The 22,506-nt window shown below is 42.9% G+C and overlaps 1 protein-coding gene across 1 annotated transcript in view; it reads right to left on the reverse strand.

Annotated features, from left to right (window-relative positions):
* The window catches only part of htr4 (5-hydroxytryptamine receptor 4), a 140,090-nt gene extending 119,610 nt beyond the window's left edge, over positions 1 to 20,480 (reverse strand). Inside the window, exon 1 of the mRNA XM_079167025.1 lies at positions 20,383 to 20,480. The gene's annotated coding sequence lies outside the window, so the exon portion shown is untranslated. The remainder of the gene's footprint in view (positions 1 to 20,382) is intronic.
* Positions 20,481 to 22,506: the final 2,026 nt, after the last annotated feature.

Genomic DNA, 22,506 nt, shown 5'->3' on the forward strand with positions numbered 1-22,506 from the left:
CATGGACTGATGTTCAAGTGTCAGCTCTCTCGCTGTCTCTGTCTGTCTCCTCTACAGGGTCCCGCAGAGCCGAGAGACAAGGGCTACGCTCGGAAAGTCAAAAAGTGACCTCCTGACGTCTTTTCCTTGACCTGGATGGAAGACGTCACGGGGTCAAAGAAAGATGTGAAGGAGAATTCATGAGAATTCAGGAAAAGACAACCTAAGAAAATCTGACCGCACTTTTCCCTAAACTACGTAACTATGATGCGATGGTTGGACGTTACTGACGTCGGTCTGCCATGGCGAAACTCCAACGATTTGCGTTTTCATTGGACGGCCGATGATCAAATGATCTTCTTTTCTTTGCTAAAGGATGGTCCAGTGTATCGGAGGTGTTGTTTTATTCAGCATTTAGAGAATTGGAACAGCTCTGATCCACTTATTAAGATACTTCCGGGTCATTTCACTCTCAGGAACCTTCCTAAGCCAAAAAGACTTTTCTACTCTCAAATCTAATTCTCAAATCCGCCTCCTGCTTCTGTTTCCATGTGAGAGCAGAGGCAGCTTTCTGTGGGCGGTGTCTGTCCGCCCTCCTCTCAGATGGAGCGGAAAGCCCAGCCGGTGCATCCAGGCAAGTAGCGCGACCCTTCCAGGCAAAGTGCACCGGCTCTGCTCACTTTCCCCCTTCACATTGACTGCGGTGTGCATGAATACTCATTTCCAGTTCGGTTGAACAATTGGGGGCCAAAGAGAAGCAGAGAGACACACACAAAAAGAGAACAAGTAGGTCATCTGCGATAAACTGCTGCCGGATCACTGCAGCTTACAAGACTCCGTTTAAACATGAAGATGGTCTTTTTGTTGATTGGATCAGTCGTTCCCAGCATTTTTCTGCTTGTCATCCCTAAATACACAGCATTGTCTACTTGGTTGCATTCGCAGCACATTTGAATAATTTTCAGAGGCACAAAGAGGTTAAAGTATTCAGCAAGAAAGAAGTAAATGTAGGTCAGAACAGCGAACTACATTTTTTGTTTTCTTGCCTGCAGAGTGCAGGTATTGTGTTGGTATTGTTACCAAACACCTGCAAAGAATTCCTGGATGATCACCATATTCTCCAGCCCCTCAGATTCATCTCGTGATCCCCTCGTGTTGTTCCCAAGCCCCAGATGGGGGAACCTCCATTGGCGTCACAATCCACGAAAAATGAGATCGTATGATCTTTTTTTGTGCGTTTTCCTACAAAAGTTCAAGTTTCAAAATAAACGTCCGTCTTTACAGCAAACAACTTAGTAAGGTTTAGGCAACAAAGATGGTGGTTTGGGTTAAAAGAACTACGAAAGTGGTCGTTACTTTGGTACAAAAGATATGTGACAAATGAATTTAACCTCTCGTTTCATTTAGGTCTCTTGGGTAAAAGACCTTTTTTGTTTGACCTAACGACCTCCACTCCTGTGTGGGCTTCTGGGGTTTTCATACCTCCGTGATTACGTGGATTACATATGAATTACAGCGCATTCATTTTCGTAGGAGTGCTGGATGAGAAGAGCCTGAATCCAGGAATCATTTGCTGGTCTCCGGTTTGTATCAGACAGCTTTCTTTGTTTGTTTTTTTAGCTGCTTCTATGTAAAGCTTTCTTTTTCGTCTGCTTCAGAAATACACACACACACACACAAAAGCAAACAAGCTAAATCTGACTAACAACTCTGTGATAAAACATCAGCCCCTCTTTGCCTTCCTCTCCAGCCTCCTTCACACGGACACGGAAAAGCAAACGCTCGGAGAAGTTTCTGTTCAGCAGGGCCAGAGAACAGTCGGGCGGAGCGATGAAGAACGAAGGACCGAGCCTCTCCGCAGCCTGCCAGCTTCTCCGGACCAGGAGTTTGGCAAATGTTCTTTGTGTTCACAGCTCGATGAGTTTGTGTCTGAAAGTCGTTGCGGTGGCAGCTGCTGAAGGAGTTCCCCTCCTCATACATCCTGCTGACACAGTTGTGACTTTTCACTCTCCCCTGTTGACTCGTATCGAGTCATTGATACTTGTCCACATAGGTGATAAATCAAAATGTAAAAAGACAAATATAAAGTGCAAAAAAAAACTACTGAGCGATCGCTTTAGAAAAGGTTTGAACTCAACTTTCTAATTCATGTTTTCTAGCAGTTATTCCTTGTTTACGTTTGTAGCTGTGTTAGTATACTTTTATGTATTATATTCTATCAAATGATGTTTAAATAATAATACAAATATTAATGTTACAGCTACAACTATCCATTTAAAATCCATTAATGTGAAGTATGTAAAATGACAAAAAATTGGGGGTAAAAGCTCAAGTCCTCCAAATTAATGACAAACCCATTAATAAACTAATAGTTTCAGGACTTGCGATACGTCAGACTGCCATACCCATCACCCACGCTGTTCAGGACAATACCTGGACTTAAAGGAACCTTATTTAGCTCATCGCCAATCTGTGAACCAAAGCGTAAATTATCTAACATCTTGTTATTGTGACTGTAAAAGTTTGTCTGAGAGAGAAAATAAATATATAGCTGCAGGTGTCATAAGGCCTTTAAATACCGGGGGCGTGATGAATAAATGAAAATGTGAAATACAGTGAGTATCAAAACTATTCATACCGGCAGCCATGCAAACTACTTTTTATAAAATAAAACTAATAATAAAATCAAAGTATAAGGTGCAAAAAAATCACACACAAAAAAAGCCTCCGTTGTTTTAAAGGTCTTTAGACTGTATTTCCTCTATTCAGCCTTTTCACGTCTGGTAAGTGGTGGTTTCACAGATTCACGGCACTTTTATCCCGAGAACGTTGCGGTTCCTGTAGGAACGTGGAGCTGTGTTTTCAATGGGAAGGAGTGTCTCTCCCTGGGCAGAAACGCGATACAGCTTCAGCAAAAAATTGTACACCTTCCTAATTAAAAGTGGATTTCAAAGCACTTTATTATTCATGTTCACCTGGGGAGCTGGTGGTTGAAACCCTGTTAGAGTCTGTTGCTTTGCAGCGATGTAAATAATCAAGAAGGCTTTTTATTGCATCAGGAACCCCAGCAGCGAAATAAGGCTCTCATAAATAAACTCCGTCCGCTAGCATTCCCCAGGCAGCGGTGAACGTCTGCAAGGTAGCGTTATCTACTCATGCAAGACCATCGTCCCTTGTTGAGCTTACGGATATTGAATAACAGCGTGATATATTACGTGTTCAGTTTATCTTTATCCAACATCTCCCATCACACAGAACAGCTGGAACACAAACACAGAGACGTAGTTTAGTTTAGAGTCTGTCGACGTGATAATGTGCTAACGCTGATGAAAACACTCCCTGTGACTCTAATGCAGGATAGATGCATGAAAAGGGGATTTTACAGCAGTCAGCAAACCCTCCCGTAGTCAGGCCGTCTGAAACTATTCGGAAAGCAAGTTTATGAAGTAGAGTTCATTCATATTCTTTGACGGATTTAGTTGTTCTTGTGGAAAAGAAGTGTGCGTCTAAGCCAAGAGATGTGAGAGTTTTGATTCACAACGGACTAATAATGTGTAAAACGATGACTCATTAGATATTATGTGCAGGCTGAGAGGACAATATCACGAACCACTGAAGATGAGAAGATATTTGTTTGAAGAAACCGGGATCAGCTGAGAGACGTAAACTTTTACAGCGTCTGCTTATCACCGGGAGACCAGCAGCTGCTTCAGCAAAGACCAGTTCATAAACCCGCTGATGTCGACAATAAGAGAGACGCTGTCCAGGCATCGAAACACACAAAGTGAGACACGCTACAACAACATGGACACATCCAGGCCTTACACATGCAGGTGGACGCACACATGTAGTCAACACATCGTGACATAAAAAACACAAAACTGGTTCCATACGGGACACGAACGCTGGTCACCGGAGTAAAAGTCCTGCGTTTGTTAGAACTATCGCCACCCCCAATCCTTAGTTGACTTTTTATACAACATAAATGACTCTGAGCGTCTAATGATGACGTGGATGTGTTTATATTGTTGTTAGTCAGACCCTAAAGGGGGCTTTGTGTGTTGGTATCAGGAAGCCTAAGCGTCTCTATTGTTAATGCCCTGCATGGGACTGAGGCCAGGCTGAACCTGCTGCAGACCACATTTTGTCCAGAAATTAGAAAAGTTTGGTCTTATTTTGAACCGGGGCACCATCTTCTTGGCTGTCTTCATGCACAAGCAAACTGATAACTCACAGTGTGGGTGTACAAACCACACTCTTGCAAATCCACCACACACACACACACACACACACACACACACACACACACACACACACACACACACACACACACACACACACACACACACACACACACACACACACACACACACACACACTTTCCTCCAGCCCTTGTGGCGTGTTTACTCTGCAGTGGCTCCCACAGCGATTGTATCACTCGGCCACATCTCATTCCCTCCAATGAGCTCCCTGAAGATTTATATGTTTATCTCGCTGACGGACTGATAATCCATCACTGCAACAGCTCCGCCTCCAATCAATCTTTTTAATTATTCAACATCTTTAAATTAGGTTTTGGTTCAATCCGTTGAAGATCACACAGGATGTCAAGAGAAGCAGAAGCAGGTCAAAGTGATGTTTAAAGTTTCTGCAGGGAGTCATGAGTCTTTACTTTAGTATCCGCGCGTGTGTGTGTGTGTGTGTGTGTGTGTGTGCGTGTGCGTGTGTGCGTGTGTATACATGTGTGCACGTAGAAAGACAATGTCAAATGTAAATATTGAATTACATATTATATCTTATTATCTGAATATTTTTATCTCTCAGCCGATGTTTGGCAAGTTACCAGGAAGTGTAATAAGTTACGTTTGACTTATTACTTTGTTATAAAGTAATACCATTACTTTATTTATTACTTGGTATCAAAGGTAATTAGTTACGTTACTTGTTGTATCACAATGTTACTTTGTCTTGTTCTTTATTTCGCTTCTTTACTCTCACAACAAAGTCCGTCTTATAGGCAGCAAATAAATCAAGTCCCTACAATTCAATTCAATTCACGGTTAAAGATGCTGGAGAAGAGATCCGGGGTTTAAAGTGTTCTGGTTCTCCCGGTCTGTGCTGCTTAGATCAGTCTGCTATCAACATCTCACAGGGAGGCGTCTTAACACTGGCTTGAGTTTCACACTTAAATTCCTGCGCTGCTCACACAAACATTAAAGACACTTTATCTCATAACTCCCACAGCCTGACCCCCCCCCCCCCCCCCCCCCCCCCCCTCTCTCAGAACCACCTCCTCTTATATGGATGAAAAACACACACACACGCGTTCTCGTCCATCTATCTGCACCGGTCAGACGTTAATGAAAGATAAACAGCGCAGAGCTCAAGCGCTTGACTCCTGGCCTCTTTAGAGTCGTCTGGGTAAACAGCCGCTCCAGCGTCGACCCGGTGAGTCCGACGGCGCTTCAGAGGGCGCAGCCCTCCTGCAGTTTGTAGAGCGATTGGAGACTCGGCAACAACCGGTTTCCCCTTTTTAAACCTTTCCTGTAAATGTGTGGAAGCTGCTGGATGCAACCCGCAGCGACTAAGTGGGTCAACTTAATTAGAGGAGGAGGACATTGCCGGGGTCCTTTCGACTCAGGGTTCTGAACCAGCAATGTTTTGTTCCAGAGTTTTAGGACGTGGAAGCCTTTTCTCAGTCCACATCAGTCCCTTTTATAATCCAGATGTTCAATTACTAACATCATGGCAGCTCTGAGTTTTGAGTCTGACGGGTTGGCAGTTACAGTGGTCCTCAGGTCAAAAGAATGAATCCAGGATTCACACACACACACACACACGCACACACACACACACACACACACACACACACACACACACACACACTTCCCACTCAATAAATCTATTTGCTTGGATAATCGCTTGGATAGTCGTAGCCAATCAAATATTTCCTAAAGGCAGTGTGTGTGTGTGTGTGTCTTCATGACTGTTTCATGTACATTTTGGATCAGAGTGTGTTAGTCTGCTTTATTGATGTTACCATCTGTGTGTGTGTGTGTGTGTGTGTGTGAGTGTGAGTGTGTGTGTGTGTGAGCATGTCCTCCGCGTGTTGAAGGCAGGTGGGCAGCCTTCAGAACAATATTCACACTCTTCAGTTTCTTTGAAGTTTGCTTTGATGTAGAGCTGAGAAACACACTTTAGGATCACAGTGATGTTTCATTCGGCCAGAGGGCTCAACACACCCACACACACACACACACACACACACACACACACACACACACACACACACACACACACACACACACACACACACACACACACACACACACACACACACACAACAGCCCTCGGAGATGCGTACTCAGATTTAGTGGCAGGTGAATGTAGCAGTTAGCTTCGACACAATTTTAATCAGTTCTGATTCCAATTTTACCAGTTACCATGGCAACGAGTGCAATTTCTGGAGACGATATTGGAACCGACACGAGAACCAAAATCTAACGATGAGCACACGTTTTCATGCTTTGTTTTAGATTCTTGCAAAACAGCTGAAACAAGTGTTTCATAGTAAAATAATTCAGATCTCAGGCTCCTAACGACGGAACGAGCAGTTTGGGGCTTTTGAATCCTAAAAAAAAAAAAAAATAACATCTCATATTAAAAAAGGGGAGATGTGGTACAAGTCTCGAGTCTTAGTTCCCCTGGAAATAACTTTTTAATTTGATAAGTGTTGTCTGGAAAAAGTACACATCCATTCATTGATTCCAATGAATTAACCGAGGATCATTACAGTGCCGTAGTTGTCTGGACTGAGTTGGTGGACCAACAGAGACCAACAGAGCCAAAATAAAGATCTATTAAAGGGTCAATATACAAATGAATACATTTAATGAAATAAAACATTAGAAAATCTCTCTGGTTCTACCAGGTTCAAGATTCTAAATTATAAAGAACATTTTATTTGTACCCGCTCCAGAAGCCTCCAGTAGCAGATTGGCTTTTGGGTTTGATGTCAGAAGCTAGTTCACGTCACATCGTGCCTCCCGTTGGGGAGCAGCTCCTCAGAACGCAGTGGGGATCACGGATCGTTGCTCAGGTCACAGTGGAACATTGGGACACTGGGTGGCTGAAGCTCTCCGGCCTGCTTTCATGGCACCGGAGAGTCTCAGGTTTCAGTTCACAACCCAAAAGACTTCAACGTTGCAGCCACTGAAAGTTACGGAGGATAATCCACTAAAAGGCATTATAGAATATAAATGCACATTATGGTGTAAGAACTCATGCTAAATGGGAGAAGCGAGCAGACTGAGCGTGCATGTTTTACTAAATGAGAGCGAGAGAGAGAAGCTCAGCAGCAGTCTGATTTTGGTATTTTTTGTTTGAGCCACAAACAAAGTCAGAAATCACGATCCTCGCACTCCGTCAGTGCTGTGATTCTCTTCATCAGCGTCACTTGAACAACGAGGCCCGGACAGAAACGCTGAGTCACAGCTCCAGTAAACACAGCTCCGTCCTGAGGAGTGACGACGCCGTGTGAGGTTCACGCACGAAGATATTTAAAATCTAAATCGACGCTGCTAACGACCAGCGAGCCCACGGAGGAAGGATTCCACCTGTGAATCAGCCTCTCAGCCCGTCTATGAAGCTCAATCATCCGTCTCACTGATTATTACACTGGAGCCACAGCGACGACATGTTTCACCTGAAACACTGAGTAGAAGTGAACCCCTGAAAAGGCCACACAGTTAACCCTTTAAAAAACGACCGTTGATCGATCCTGTAGAGCTTTCATGACGTCATCACGTTATGCGCTTGTGACGTCACACTATAGGCGGTGCAAAACATAATGGCAGCGGGAGAGCGTTGTTTGCATGATCCTGTTTTAATGTATCTAAAATAAAACCCTTATAACCACAGCTTTCATTCTTTTTGAAGGACAACGGTTTGACTTCTGTCTTTCACGTCATCAATGGCTTCAGTCTACTCGTAAAAATGAGCGTTATGATAAAAAGCAACAAAAAAATTCATTTTGTTGAGAAAGATTTGGTTTCCACATTCAGAGGTGTGAAGGAAAATGATGTTTTGTGTTTATTTATTCAAATTGAATAAAAACACATTTAGTATTTATTTTAGTTTGATCAATTATCATGGTTTATCGACTTACAGAGCATTTTAACTTAGGAATTTGAAGTATTTGAAGGTACTCCAAATAAATAAATCACAATATTTGCAGAGTGCATAAACTAACATGTCTTTCACGGCCGTAACCAGGATTTCAGACGTACGAGTCACTAGTATACTAGAATAATCCGATAACTACCAAAAGTAAACGTAACATATCTCATCTAGTCCGTCGAGTGACTATTGCATCAATTGCTGCAGGTTTAGGTTGTAGAACGTAAATCGTATCATTCTTGATTAAACACACAAGCTGCAGCCGTGTTTATCGCTACGACAAACATTGCCTCTGGTGCACAGAAAACATCTCCAGTGGCAACAAGATCTACAACTTCCTGTCTCACTTAAGGAGAGGGGTGGTGTACACAAAGCTACTGCAAAATCTAATTAACCAGAGCCGTTACAGAGGCCCCGCTCATGTGCCCCAAACAACAGCTAAAGGTGGAACTAAAACTACTATCAAAAGAACTTATAATCACTAATAATATACAGTAGCCTTATGATGAAAGAACAGTTCCGGGTAGAGCCAACACAAAGACCTGAGAGGTATTGTTCCCTTTGTTTCAGCTTGAACAAAGCGTCTGATTCTTATTGGAGGTGAAGGGAGCCTCCACCAGCCTGCAGCCTGCATGCATTCATTATGAGGGAATACATTTGGGAACACGTTTTTTGGAGGATTTAGCTGACGCTTCGTATCTGGAGGGACTTGGAGAGAGTCTATAGGAGCCCAATAAATTCAACTCCCATCATGACAACTTTACAAGAAACCAATATGAAAGCGTGCAGAGGTTAGAGTTAAAGAGACTAAACTTGTATTTCCTGTGAAAGTTGAAGGAACAAAGAAACGAGGAAATGCTCGAGTCTAGAAGAGTGTAAGAGTTTATTTTATCTGGTGATGGGAACTGTTTCCAGGTTGAGAGGTTCAACGTAGAACCACACTGATGCTTCTTCATAGTCACATGCTGCTTAGAGGTCAGAGGTGCTTCACTAACAGGAAACAAACCCAAACTTCAATAACAAATGTGTAAATAAAGACGAGAGAAAATAAAAATGGTGAAATGTCACCATTATTTTTAATGTAAAGCAGAAAAGAGGAACATCAGTCCAGTGCAACTTCTGCCTTCCAGATGTGAAAACGCCGTCATCTTCCAAAGACTAGAATCCGGTCTGTCCCGTAGCTGGACCCTGGATGTGACGCTTCTTTTCACGCTGGGATTCCTCTCAAAAAGAATAATGTTGATGAAGTGGAAAGTGGAAACCATCCTGCTTTGTGATAACTCGACCTGTACTCTGCTGTTCCCCGTTTCTGCTTTACGTGCGTCGTGTTGTCATGTGTGTGCATGAAGGTATGTCGCTCTTCATCTTAAAATAATCTGTGTTTTTACTAAATGTATCTGTAATCTGATTACGTAACTATTAAATGAACCGTCCGGTATCTTAATAACTGATTCATCGGTTCGAGTAATCTTAATCCTCTGAAATGTGAATACCTTCTGGTTCCTCTACTCATCTTTGTGAAACTCTGATCGACATTTTTCACAATTTTCTGACATTTTACAGAACAAACTTATCAATTAATCAAGAAAATAATCACCACACTGATGTATTCTGTTACTCCCTAAGCCTGGTGTCTCTTGTGTCCCTTGTGTCCCTCCTGATTACTCCTCATTCACCTCACCTGTCCAAGTCTGCACGTCTGCACGGCTGCTGTTCATCTACTCATTAACTCCAGTAAATCTACTCGCAGCTCTTTTAATCCTGCCATCTCACCCGCTCCCCTCAACCTCCATCTTCATCCACTGCAACCAGTCAATAAACCGTCCTCATCACGTCACCGACGTCTTCACAGTGTCCTGCACTTGGGTCCAACTAACTAAATCACAACTCCTGGATGTCCTACTTCCTTTAAGCTCTAATTACACTGACAATTTGCTTTTCCTGATCAAAGTACAGGTGTTTACCTTCAACGGCAGGAAGTGATGTTGGAGCACATTTTGACATTTGCAGATATAATGGAGAGAAAAGAGGCAAATGTAAAGTACGGTGTAAAACGTTCCACTGCTCTCCTAGCATAATTTAATAGCTTAATTTAACTTAATATCTGGTAATCTCCACCCACTGAAGAATAGCAAATTAGTTCTGCCTCCGGAGCTGCTCTGCCTCTGAGAAATATCTTTATTACTAAATCAACTCTATGTGTCGAGTTTGATGTAAACGGCTTTAAAAGGGAACATTATCGCAGGCTAACTCACTGCCAGAGGAGAGCATTAAAACATTTAGGCGGCAATTAATCTGCATCCGAAAGTCATTTCAGAAGTTAAGCTCCGTTGGATTTATTATCGCAGCTTGTTAGAGAGCTCACACACACACACACACACACAAACACACTGTACATACACACACTAAAAGATGAATGAACAAACTAACACATACGAGCCTGTGACACAAAGACAATTAACAGAAACAACTCCGACAGTTTAACCAAAAGGTTTGAACTAGAAGATGTGTTCACACGTGTACAGACACGTATATATCGATTAGGGATGTCACAATACCAGACATTTTATAGTCTATTCCAATCCCAGAGAACTCTACCGTGGTGAAAAACAAAAACACTTTGAGTCAGTGTTTCTCATTTTAATAATTGTTTTCACAGCAATATGAAATTATCTCCATAAAACTGGATTTATTCAAGTTTCTTGCTAAAAACTACATTTTACAAAATTACATTTCACATAACACTATAATTTACTTTCGCCCAATAATAATTGTTACTGCATGAAGCTTAAACGCATCGTGATGAATCTGTTAACGTTAGCTGTTAGCGCTGCAGGAATGTGCTGCTAACAGCTAACAGCTAACTTTAGCGCTCCTCTGGACACTTCTTGTTCACTTCTTTTGGTTATTTTAACCCAGTTGAGGATCTTTTTCTCAGTAGTTTTGCTGCCTAAACCCACCTGACTGGTTTTCTGTGGAGACAGAAGTTTATTTTGAAAAGACTATATTCATGTAACGAGCAGGAATTGACACGTGTTTGTTGGCTTTCATAGTAAAACGACAAAATAAGGAGTAACTTTTCGGAAGTAACCATACACATCGTTGCATGAGGATCCGTTGTGTGGCGAGTTTAAACTGGAGGTTGTGCTGCGTTTGCCAGTTTGTATTTGCATTAAGTTGGAGTAAATTAGCTCATCCAACGCGACGCCTCAAGAAACTTGAACCAAGCTGTCAAACCAGGCAATGATGCAAGTTTGAGTTTTCATATCGGATCTCATGACATCCCGAGAACATCGACACGCTAACGGAGACACATATCAGCACTCGCAGCAGCAGAACTGTACTAGAAAGTAGGAACCCATCCGTCATAACGGAGTTCTAACATTTTCTAACACGCTGTCATGAAACCTCTCGGTTGCATTTTTGGCCGAATGAAGTTGTCGCTGCTCAAACAGAATCTCTCTCTGTTCCTCAGACGGACTGCCCGAGGTGATACTCCTAAAAATAAATACAGACTTTCTCTCCTCAACACTAAACCACTGTCTCTCTCACTCTCCGTTTCCCTTTTTCTGCCTTCCTCCCTCCCTCTCTCTCTCCCTCTCCCTCTCTCTCATCCTTTTTTCCAGTTCATGAACTCTCTCGCTGCCCTCAGTGTCACACAGAAACACATAAAAACAGAGGGAGCGGTTGAGAGTCCTTCTCCCCTTTCTTTAACCCCGGCCGCTCATGAGGCTCGTTTATGGTCCTCTTCTCTTTCTTTATTTATCGCTTAAGTTAAAAATAATTTAACAGGTCCTGACAGTAACCCCCTGCCTGCACGAGAGCAACAATAGACTAACAACAGCTTGTGCGATCATATTCAATCAAACTTAATGACAAAATAAGTTCTTTGCCGCTGCCTTTCAGAAAATGACACAATGTCGTTGGGAATGTTCAACACAGTCTCACTGCAGTTCATGAAGTAGTCCCGAAAGTTTAATATGTGGATTTTACTACAAGGACTAATGTATTTCAATTTGGAGTTTAATGTCCCTTTAGACGGAACAAACGCAACAAAACTACCGTTATGTCGAGGCAACGCACCCACTCAGTGAGGTTAATGAAAAACGCAATGCTTGGGTTTAACACAAGCACTTGAACTAGTGTTTAGGCAACGAAAGGAACGCGTCACGTAATGACGACGCTTGGACACGCCGTCTTTAACACATCCTGTGTTTGTTTCACTCGTCGACCATCAATAGTCTTTCTCAATGAAAACTTTAACATTTTGTTTTTGTGATGAGTGACACACACGAAAAAAAACACTCGTGTTCAAATACACAAATCAGCCCATTTCAGATGTGTGACTATTTTATCAGCTTCCGTGAGACTGGGTTGTAATTTCCCACCTTTCCCTCTCCTGAATCAAAGAGGGTCTGCGTCCGACAATTCTTGTAACTTTGTGAAACTGACAAGCCAACATTCACAGTCACCTCACGCAGTCATTGGGCAGGTGTGCGAGTTTGGTTTGAGCGCTCCGTTGTCATTCCAAACACGTCTTTCTGTCACGAACGCCTTCCAGGAGAGACCCTCTTCATCCCGAGAGTTTACCAGAGGAGCTGATCGGTGCGGCTATGCACGCCGCCTCTCGGCACAGAAGAGACTCGGTAATTGTCAGGGAACGATTTTGCATTCAGTAATTAAAAACCTGCTTGATTAAGGGAAAGATTCCGGTCATGGTTAAAACATGACAGCATTGACAGTTGTTAGGAAACAGCGTATCAAACACTGACCTCCTCCCTGAGAGGATTTGCAAAGTTACATCAACGTCTCACTAGTTGCATCTTTGCTTCTGACGGAACATAATGAAAACCACTGCTGCTGTTTTTCAAGGACAATACAACAAACTTCTTTATGGAGTCTAGGAGGAGTAACGTTGGACTGTCGTCCATATCTACATTAATCCTCCACTACTACATCTATTAACCACTGTATTTTTACAAAAATGCAACTTGCATTCATGTAATTTCATCAAGTGACTTGACGTTTATATTTACTCCTTTTTCGTCTTTCTGTCATGATCTTGGTTTAGTTTGTTTCTGGTTTCATGTTGAAGTTCCCAGCCTCTTGTGTCCCGTGTTTGTCATGTCTAGTTCTGTTCCCTCCTCAAGTTTCTTTATTTCTGTCATGTCAGTATGTCCTGTTTTATTGTGTGTCTTACTTCTCCTCTTGTTTCAGATCACTTCACTTCCTGTCTGCCTGTGATTGTCTGCCCCGCCCCCCGATTGAATCAAATGTAATATTTATATTTTGTCATCTTTAGGGGCTGAAACTATTAGAAACGGAATATTAATCAAATTCTTTTCAAGTATATTTGGGGCTTTAATGCAGTTTATTTTTTCGAGTCGACAGTGGAGATCAGACAGGAAATGAGGAGGGAGAGGAAGTCAGACGATGCAGTTAAGTGGTCAGAGCTTCAAACGCAGAGGCCAACGGTCCCAGTCAACAGAAATATTAATAATCATTATTTAAGTCATTCATCAAACAAAAATACCAAACATCTCACTGGTTTCAGCTTCCAGTTTCGTATACACGTGAGGGTTTGCTCTGGGGAACTGCACCGGATAATTTACTAAACTTTCATCTTGAAGTACCTCTGTCTCCGATGTGTGACGCTGAAGGTTAGACATGAGAGTAGACTGTGTTGACAGGTCCCATTACTGCACACACACACACACACACACAAAATAAGTGCACAGGTGATGCTGAGGCTGATAATGAAACCAAACTGATCGCGCTTCTTCTTAATCTTTTGTGTTGTTGTGAAGCCGTCCTCACCACCTGGAGACGCTTTGATTCCTTCCACCCTACCGACCCTCACCCTCCCTGGATCCCGTGGAGGACGAGCTGATATCAGAGCCTCGGTGTGTTTGGCTGCGTTCGCGTCGAGCACCGGAGGCAACTACCTCTCTTCAGACGCTCACAACAGACTGGAGTGGATGGAGAAGATGTCCACCTCATCCCGCCGCTGCTGAACAACATGCTAATCACATCTGTGTGTGTGTGTCTTTGTTCCTCTATAGAGGATCAAACTGCATGTGCAGTCAGGTACTGGAACTCACATGGAACAGATTTATTAGTTATTAATTATCATGCAAAAGAAGCGTATTCCACTAATGTACCCGCGGCGTCTGCAGTCGGACGGCGGATTCTACAATTATAAAGTGAAAGTGAAGCAGGAGTCAGACTTTTGTCATTCTAAACACGTCTTCTCCGTCACTGTCACTTCTCATGTGAACAACCACGAGAAACACTTTGAATGCCTTCCAGGAGAGATCCCTCTCTGTGGAGGCAGGCTTTCCACCGAGGTGTTTTGAGTCCCACAGCTTACAGACTTTGTCTGACAGGAGAGCGTACAGTTAGAAACAGAAAGCGCTCCACACAGCAGCAGTGGCAGAGCAGCAGGAGGCTGATTTCACTGTACACGAGACGAGAGTGAGGAGAGTTGACCGACGAGGAGGTGGCTTTGTTTTGGCAGTTATTGATTTGGTGTCAAAGCAAAATGCAACACCGCCTGTTTGGCAATATTTCAGATTGAAACTCAATACTAAGCATGTTTTTTGTCCTGACTGTAAGCTCTTTAGTTGAGTGGCCTCTGAGGGAATTTAAATCCCTCTGGTGACTGTGAAAGGAAGCAGTGAAGCTGTAACGCTCTGCCGTTGACAATGTGGGAGCAATAAAGAGAATGTTATCTTGGTTCAGACTATTCAGCCTCCGTGTTATCATTTTATTACCTTCATAAGTAAAAAGTGCAACTCATAACTCTCAGCTAGAAAAGTGAGGGGAGGATCTAAAGATCTAAGATGAAAGTAAAGCGCTCTACAGATGAATACATTCTCGTTACATGCACACAGGCTTTTCAAAATAAACTCCGTTAGGTTCAGGAAGAGATCATTGTTTGGGTTAAAATAACCACAGAAGTGGCGTTACTGAAGTGCAAAAGTTACGCGACTAAAACATCAACGTTGACTTCTCGTTTCCCACGGGGAAGGAACAGCCTCCCCTCTCTCTTAATATTGTTAATTAAGTAGCCCAACACCGAAGCACTTTGCTGTCAAGGCTACAGCAGACGAGAGAGAGAGAGCGAGAGAGAGAGCGAGAGAGCGAGAGAGAGAGAGAGAATTGATTCTTAGCAGATGCTTTTCCTTCAGGGAAACATTTCACACAACAAGCCAGTTAATCGGGAGACAGAAGACGTGTCCCCGATCGGGTAAAGATGGTTTCTTGGTCAGATTTAAGTTATGGTTCAGATAAATCAATGTCAAAGTAAGATAATGTAATTTCCCTAGAAGTGACATAAGTCTGTGTGGGTGGGCGGGCATGTTTTACCCATCTTATGGGGACACGATTAAAATCCCCATAACATAAATCATCACATTTGAGGCTGAAGGCGTGTGTGTGTGTGTGTGTGTGTGTGTGTGTGTGTGTGTGTGTGTGTGTGTGTGTGTGTGTGTGTGTGTGTGTGTGTGTGTGTGTGTGTGTGTGTGTGAGAGAGCGAGTGAGAGCACCTGTGCATGTCATGTGGAAACCTTGCAGCTCCACTGGTCGTCTTCATGATTTCAGCTGACTGACCTCGTGTTCTTTTCTTTTATTGGCCTCTGAGTGAACTTCAGGATAAAGTCAGACACGGATCATCATCAACGCCACGAGGCTGTTTCTGACCCAACATCCCACAATATGTCAAATACTTACAGATTCAATCTCTGTCTATATGTGCATTCACAGTAATTGTCTGACTAAACTGTGGGCAGCATCTCTTATAAATCATGTTATTTGCACCTTTTTTCGCTTTGGCAAATATTTTGGGGATCTACAACCGACCAAATCCAGCCTGATTCTCAACCTCTACAACTCCACTGTCAGAAACACACAAGCAGCCTGAGCTTTTTAAGAATGGAAAGGTCATCTTCTGCCAGAGCCACAAAAAGTGCAACAGAAATGGCAATAAGCATGGAGGAGACGGCACAGAAATAGAAACTCTTAAAGGGCCAGTGTGTTGCATTTTTTTTTGCAGAAATGGAATAATAATATTCATAACTATGTTTTCATTCGTGTATAATCACCTGAAACAAACTAAACGCTGGAAGAGAAGAACCTGAAGGTACGATCATCCCATATGATCATTTCAATGGAATCGTATTGTGATGAAATCATACATCGTGAAACACAATTACGTCGTCTGAATTCATAATAACAACCGCATATCATCTTACATTTCTCAGAAAATCTGACGTGGAATATTTTGAGGGAATATCGTTTGAAGATTGCGGTTTTGTTTTTACATCGCACTCAGTTCACTGTGAAATGTGCAGGCCCTATAGAAAGGAATAATATATATTTTCTTTATGATTTCACTGTGCATTTTGCACAAAAGTTCTGGATTTTAATGTTAAAATACTCGGCAGTTTTCATTTTTACATATTTAAATAACACAGGATGACACACAAATAGTCTTTGTCGTGTGTCTTTTTTTAAATTGAACGACCAAAAAAAGATGCTATATCGTGATATGTATCGTTTTCTAGATATGAAATGACCTACAGTACATCGTGATACCAGATGTTGGCTGTACCGCCCAGCGTTACCTAAAGGCGACCGTAGGTTCTCTACAGGCTTGTGAAACTGCGTCAACGTGAGCCACAGACTGCAAAACTGTCGTACCATGCACGCAAACTCCTTTACCACGGTTTTGCACTTGGCGGCTCACGTTACGGAAGTCTTGTAATCTGCAACTAGAAGCTGCCAAATCCGGCAACGCTGTCCCTTTAATTCTGCATATGTATTTTAATGCTTCTACTAAATAACTCCATGTTGACTGAAAAACGACACCAGTGGGACTGACGCATCACTCGCTTCTGATCGTTGGGGCAAAACAAATAAAAACCTGACACAACGTGTTCATTGTCAAACCTTTTTGTCTTTGGTTGTTCTCGCAATTGTAGAATATCCATTCATAGCAAACAAAGTACAGTCAGGGTACAGTTTTGGCCACTGAACCCATAGACAGGGCTGAGGGTAAGATTATATTCAGCGTGAGACGTAAAAGTGTGAGACGGGCCAAAAACATGATACGCCAGCTTGCATCACTTTTTCCCTGCAGGACATGAACATCTCACGACTGCCTCCATTGGCCCGAACGCTGTGGGTCAGCATTACGTCTGCCCAAAAATAAAATCATTAATGCAGAATATTTGCATATAATCTGTAGAGGACTGGGAGGGAATGTATCATTTTGCCAGCAGGGTCTTTGTCCATGTATCCCATGGTGCACCGGTCCAATGCACCGTCCCGTGCATAATGTACCCGAATGTACACAGTGAGAAAGTGTTGAGCGTCAACGTGTTCACTGATATGCAGTGCTGCATGTCCTAGACTGAATGTCAGCTGATGAGTACTAGAATCAGTTTCTTTGACATGCATGTATTGACTGTTCTTTACAGCACTGACACATGAATGGACTCTAATTATAGCTCTGCACATCGATCACAGGAACGGCAGGATGTTGAAGAGGACAGGCGAAGACAGTTCATCACTCTGTCTCCCCCCCCAACAGCTTTTTAAAGCTCTCACACAATTTCATCTCATTGTTTTGGAGAGCTGATCCTTCAGCTTACAGTCCAGCAGCTTTTACCGACCCTCTTAACATAACTGCTCCGAGCGCACACAGTCAAACAGCCCGCTGGTTCAATGCTCAGTGAGGAAAGTGAATCTCATGGTAAAACGTAGGCTAGTCGCGGGTTGTTCCTGCCTGTTTTCAAGTCCACATTCTGCCCTCTAGTGGATGGAAATCTCTCAATGCAGAAAAATCCCCCCCCCAAAAAACACTTGACCGATCCTCAGTCCTGTCCCCTTAGTTTCAGTTGCTAGGTCCAGCGTGACAAAACGGAAACACGGAGACGCCACATCAGCTCAGACTCTAGCGGGGCCTCCAAAATGAAAGTTCCTCTGAGTGACTTTGACCGATACGATGTAATGTGTCCGTGAAGATTGTGACACACCGATGTCATGTGACTTTCATAGAAATGTCACCTTTGTACAGACGTATCAACTATTTCATAAAAGTATCACATTTATCACATCTTGTGCAATAGACTGGACTCAGAACAAAAAAGAAAACCTTAAAGGCTTTCAAAACCCAGTGCAAACCGCCTCAGACACAGATGCATACACAACCATGCACAGACTAATCACTAGTTGATACACAAAGAGCAAACACACTCATTAATACTGAGACCTTCGAGAAAAACACAACAGCATCTCTCTACAGGAAAGCAAACCACTGAAAGTCGACATAATCACAGGCGCATCTGGAGAGGAGCTTCTCCTCGTTACCGTGTGGGAGGAGAGATCCACATCCACAAGCTGATTCAAGAAAAACTATAGATGGCTGCTGCTGCTGCTCAGCAACTATTTCTTATTTATCTCTTCTGACAGAATGCATCTTGTTTTCCTGTGTGCACTCACGACTACACATCTATTGTCCCAGTGTAAATGAGGGGAGTGTGTGCTTAACGTGCACATCTGCATGCAGGCAGAACAAAAAAACTGATCAGATTTTAGCCATATTTTTCACACCGGTGTTTTAGAGTCAATCTCAGAAGTCCTGACGCCCACGATGAGGTTTGATTTAGACCAAGCGATTTGACTGTATCATTGCGAGTACTATGGCTGCGCTCTAATCCATCTCACAGGCTTCTTTCTCTGCAGGCTCTGGGCGGTCGTGGGCGAGCCACAGAGGAGAACTGTAAAGCGTGCAGCGCCCATCACCATATCAGTCAATACCACGACACGTTGTACCTGCACCTTTGATCCGGGCACGTTGATCCCATGCATGTCTGGTCCATAAATATTACATAACCATAACAATCAAAGTCCTCAGGTAACTGCCCAGTGTAATCAGTCGAGTGCAAGTTAAGTATTTTCGTTGCAGATCCCATGAATACCTCTTAGAACGGTTTGTGTCAAACACTGGATTTAAAGCAATGAAATACAATGACCAGCAGTCTGATTGTAGTATTGTACAGCATTTAAATGTTATAATATTGATATAGAGAGAGAGGAAAGGCAGATTTCAGAGGAACCTTCCAAGAGATTGTAATCAATACTGTAATAAACTCCTCAAATCATAAATGTAGCTGCCAGAAACACAGTACTACCTCAAAAACATACACTTGTAAAATGTGTACAGCCTTTAAAAACAATGTATTATTTGCATGAAATAGGTCATTTTGTAAAAGTAGGCGTTGCCAGGGAAATCTCAGTTTAGGATAAAACTGAAGAGATCAAAAGAGCCAATGGAAATGAATGTTTAAAAAAGCTTATTTAGAAACTGTTTCAGTTTAAACTCACAACAGAGCAGTAGAGAGATGGAGGGATCAGAGATCACAAATCAGTTAAAAGAGTTCAAAAGTCATCCAGCGCAGTTAGTTGCTGTTACTCTTAAACGAAACCACAGAAACACAATATCTTCCAACAACGCAGCAGAACTGATGTTCCATCGGTGATACTGTTCACTTACATCGGGTCGCTACAGCCTCCTGCGTCGCGCACACACACACACACACACGTGTGACAGCTGACAGTCAACCACCCTGTGGATCTATAGCCCTCCTTATCGATAGATTACTGATCTGTGCAGCCTCACAGCCCGGGAACGCATGGAAACACTATATGTAACTCATATTTAAACAGGTCGATCTGAAGCGGGGGAATGAGAGTTTCTATACGTGGAGGTCAAAAGACCCACACAACTACAGGTTACAATATTTAGTTAATTGTTACACTGACAGTAAAAAACACACAAACTAGAATCTATTTTTTAACGTTATTGGATATAATTGAACAAATTCCATCACAGATTACTCCTGACGTTCCCACCACTCCTATAACAAAATCATAATTATATCAAAATGCAACTAATATAAAATGAATCTCTCGGTTCAGATGAAATCTGGTCATTGACTGTTTATCTCAAATGGAATTCTAATGATCTCGGAGATTCCAAATACCTCAAGGTGACTTCAAACTCACACGCAGGAACCACGAACTTGAAATGACTGCAAGATTATCAGAATATTAAGATTTGTCTTCATTTGAGGGAAGGTCACACTCATCTACAGAGGTCAGCCGCTCACACTGGAGACAGACGACCTGATAATCTGCGAGAATAAACCGGGTTTAACTCACCATTTCCTTGTGGAGACGCCGGGTCCAGAAAGCATGTCACGACACTAAATCCCCACGAGCCAGAAGCGCATTGTTCTTCAGTCAGAGCTCCACGCAAAGCAACTAATTACTGAACCTCAAGAAGAGAAAGTAGAGCAGCACGAGGTCGTGGCTGGCGCTCGGGAGTCTTCGTGGGAGGGAAACGATACGCGGAGCGCGGCGGAATGTGGAGAAAGTGTCCGTGCGTAAGAGACCAGTGAGCAGCGACTGGCGGTACGCGTCTGGAGACACCGGAGAGAGGACGTGAAGAGGGGGAGAGAGAGAGAGAGAGAGAGAGAGAGACGGGGGGAAAGTGGAGAAACCTCGTGGAGAGGTGGAGGAGATATTTTGGAGAGTCTGAGCGGAGTCAGCAGCGGAGATGTTGCGCTATGCCGCTCTGCCTGAACTCACAGCGGACACCAACCCGCTCTGGTCTAGTCCCTCCTCTTCAGCCCTGAAGTGAGGAAAGCGTGCGTCCATCTCTCCCCCTCTATCTCCCTCTCCCCCTCCCTCCTGTCATTGTCACTCTACATTTGTCCAACATGATTCATGGTTATGTCGCTGCGTATGTGCGCACTTGAGTGAAAGGAAGGAGAGATGTGACTCTGTAGGTCAAAGACGCACAGATGCATGTTTTGTGATGTGATCTTCTCTTAACTTCTGCAGTAAAACAGAGAGAAAACATAACACCTATTCTTTTGTTCTTTACTTAAATAAATATAATACGTTTGCCATCATAGTAACCTCAATCTGATCTTGAATACAGCTGATCTTTAATGTATACTGGTGATTTTAAAGTGACACTCCTTCTCATTCAGGTGAGTTATTACATAATAAACATGTGAAGGGTCAGAGGTCACAGTGACAGAGACAATCAGCATGTGTTTAAAGCTCAACGCTGATGCTTTCAACTTAAATACAGCTATTATATGTGCAAAGATACATTATGACCAATTTGACAGATATCTTCAATTCGAACACGTTCTCATTCCATCTCGTCACACACTGACGCTTTATCAGACCCCGTGGTGAATTCAGGAAAAACATCACGATTGGGCTTAAAACAATGATGAAACTATAATATCAGTACGGAGAACACATCACACACACACATCACTAAAGACACATTGGGACACAAAGACTTAGAACTTCATTCTTTTGACATCAGACTGTGTACTTGTATGTCGTCAGCGTGGTTTACAGCTCCTCTCACGAGAACAGGATGGTTCTCTTGACATTCATCAGTGAATCTGTAATTGTGAGCCAGGACGTGCTGGGCTGCCTCTAAGGAAGTCGCGTGACGTAAAATAAAGAGCCTCAAAGTTCATGTCGGGAGGAGGTTACAGTGGATGGATGGGTCAAACAAACACAGGACTTTCACCCAGGAGACCGCTCTTCATGTCTTCATGTGTGAAACATCAACGTTTAGTTTACTTTTGTTGTAACTTGCATAATACCACCTTCATAAGTTACGCTACTAAACATGCTTGTTGCCCTAAACTTAACCAAGTGTTTCAAACATACTGTCTTTAGCCCAAATCCCGATCTTTTATCTGAACCTAACCAAGTAGTTACTGTATGGTGTGTAAATACTGCAGGTGCACTGACCCCTCATGTTATATTTGTGGGATTTCATACAGACCGTTCTATGAGGATACGTTGACTTTATCTGGACGGTATCCTGATGTGGTGCAACCAAATGAATTCAGTAATCAGATTCAGTTAGTTTGAAATTGTTCTTTCTTTGGTTTGAAATGAAAGAGTCCTTCAGAAAAGACAAATAAGTAAAAGATGGAGATCCCAGCTGGAGTCTCTACGCGGTGAGAGAGTTTCTCGGTCATCATATTTAGTTTTGGGAGAGGAATACATTTACAATCGTGTAGCATCTGGCCCATCTCAGGAAGCAGCTGAGCAGATCAGATTTCACTCTTCCTTTAATTGCTCTGAAGGGCATTCACACCCGTTTCAAAGCAGATGGATTCGTTCTACGTTCGCCAATAAACTTAAAGAGAAACACATCAACATCGCTGCACTGCCCTCTAAAAGGTGCAGGTCTGTTTTACTTGTGACCACACCCACCTGTGATGTAGTGTTGCACCGCAGTGA

This window comes from Pholis gunnellus (genome assembly GCF_910591455.1).
Source record: "Pholis gunnellus genome assembly, chromosome: 10".
Classification (NCBI taxonomy): domain Eukaryota; kingdom Metazoa; phylum Chordata; class Actinopteri; order Perciformes; family Pholidae; genus Pholis; species Pholis gunnellus.